At 48.3% G+C, this 2,329-nt stretch overlaps 1 protein-coding gene across 1 annotated transcript in view; it reads left to right on the forward strand.

The window, feature by feature from the left end:
• The first annotated feature begins 1,216 nt into the window (after positions 1–1,216).
• Positions 1,217–2,329, forward strand: part of LOC123507694 — a 360,684-nt gene continuing 359,571 nt past the window's right edge. Inside the window, exon 1 of the mRNA XM_045260831.1 lies at positions 1,217–2,329. This exon is cut by the window's right edge and continues 312 nt beyond it. The gene's annotated coding sequence lies outside the window, so the exon portion shown is untranslated.

Below are 2,329 nucleotides of genomic sequence, written 5' to 3' on the forward strand. Positions count from 1 at the left end.
GTAGCCAGCAAGGACGCGCGGCTCTGTGTTTGTTCTGCATTACACGTGAAAGGTCCCATTGAATTCTGTTTTATGTTAAAATGCTTCGCACCCAAAACCGCGACCAGAAACGCTCGTGTGAAGCCAAACTGCCTTGATCATGATAATGACCTGGAGTGCCATGGCATCCGTCCCCGTGCCAAGTGACTATGCTCGTAGTGCCCAGTTGTATGCTTTCGCTGTCCTATCGTCAGTTCCTATACGAAATATTGGATCCTACTCATCAGCCGCCCCTCACTCCACATACCCCCCTCGCATCCCGAGAATGAGTGAGACTCACTGCATCGTTTTCTTATTACCAGCCATTTTTTTTTTCTTTTTTTAACTAGCGGTGTATATACTACGTGTGACCGCTCCCGTGCAGTAGTACGTGCTGCTGGTCACTGGTGTGCTAGTGTCCCTCCCGTGCTTGGTGGGAAGGTCAAGTGTATCAAGATGGAATGTCGTAATGATTCACCAGATCACTGGGAACAAATAAATATTCAGGTAGGATAGATTTAACTAAACCAGCATTCGGCTTGTTGGTGCGCCAAGAAACTTTGAAAGACTAGATTTATAGGTAGTATATCTTAGGCTTTGAGAACAGGCCTAGCCATGGCTTGTCATGCAAAATCATTATAGAAAGTTTAAAAGATTACTTTGCAGAACAAACTTGGCTAAACTAAACCAACAATCAGGTTGTGAGTAGTTAGCACTGTCATTACTGAGCTTTGAGAGGCTAGATGTATGAATGAGCGGGAATGATAGATTCACTGCTTCATAAGATGCAGCTCAGTCCATCATCAAAAAGACCGTTTCTTTCGCTATTATTTATATGTATGGTGTTCTTTTATGAGGTCGGGAATATAATTACTACTGTGTTGGCTGGACACGACTTGTGACAATGCAGTATTGGTAGTCAAAGGTGTTGTAATTCTTGCCCCTGTTCATTATCAAGTGTCTCCGCAGTGATGAAGTCATGATAACCCGATGGGGTGTTCACAATGCAACATGCCTTTGTTTATTCAGTGTATCTTATTGTTAGTTTGTACCGATATTACTAAAGAGGAGAATGGTGACTCAACGTAACTAGAGGGTCAGAATTATAGTAGTTAGATCATCATCATCACTATCATTATTATCATCATCATCTTTACTGAACCAATACAAGCGCGACATGAACTGATTGAGGCAGAAAGGGAAGGGGAGAGGCAGCGCCTGACGTCCAGTCACATGCTTGCTTGATGCTACCAGTCCCCTCCTCTCCTCCTCCTCCTCCTCCCCGTCCTGCTGTTGGTGGTGGTGGTGGTGGTGCTGCCCGCGTAACTCGGGGCGCGTGGGGGTCTCGACTCAGTTTGCGTGTGGCAGTGATCAGTTGCACAGCTTCTCCCTCGCTCCTCTCCCTCGCTACCCTCCCGCGTCCACGCACTCGCGGTTCGCCTCCGTAGAGTGGTCTGAGGAGCCGCCGATTACTGCCGTGTGTTACGTCCCACGCCTTGCAATTTCCATTGTTTTAATCTTGCGTGTTGCGGGAGCACCTGTTGCTTTACTACTGCTTCACTTCCTTCATTTTATGTGTAAGTGCAAGTTTAGTAAGTTGAGTCAGTCAGTCTTTCCCGCGGAGGAAGCTGGTGGTGGTGGTGGAGGTGGTAGTACAAGTGCAACAGGTGGTTCACTTCCACGCGATTCATGTGGAGAGGCGAGAGACAAAGAGGGTAAAGGGGAGAGGCTTCGTGCCGCGGATGATCTCGTGTTTATGTAACTAAGGACGGTAATTGCTGAGTGCCGGACTGGCAGCTATAGCACCTTGTCGGTGTTGTGCCGCTAAGCGGGAGTGTTAATGAGCGTTGTCAAGGCGGCACAAGGAATGCTTTGATAAGGCTCGCGCCGAGCCTTGTTACGGGCAGCGGCAGTGGCACCAGCGGTGCGGGACAAGGCTGAGACGTTCACAACACACTACTGTTACTGTACTCCCTCCTAGGAACAGGAAACCGCACGGCGCTCACTGCTGATAAAGAACAGGGTTGTGGCGCTGCCTTCATGTAGAAACGCTTAGAGCGACAAACAGGGAAAGAGTAGGGAAATTTAGACTTAGTCACCGAGTAATAACTATTAGGTGAGAGATGCAGTCTATGAACAAGTTAGGATAAAAATCGAGAATAGACGAAACGAAAGGAAGAGTTCCAGCTGGCGCAGACGAGGAGGAAGCGAAGCAGCATCTGTTTCTTGCTTTGTTGCCTCCGTGTTTCGTGTGTGATGCCACGATGCTTGTGGTAAGAAGCCCAGCGTGTGGGCGTGCAGGATGGCGTCT

The sequence above is a fragment of the Portunus trituberculatus genome, chromosome 23 (genome assembly GCF_017591435.1).
Source record: "Portunus trituberculatus isolate SZX2019 chromosome 23, ASM1759143v1, whole genome shotgun sequence".
NCBI lineage: Eukaryota > Metazoa > Arthropoda > Malacostraca > Decapoda > Portunidae > Portunus > Portunus trituberculatus.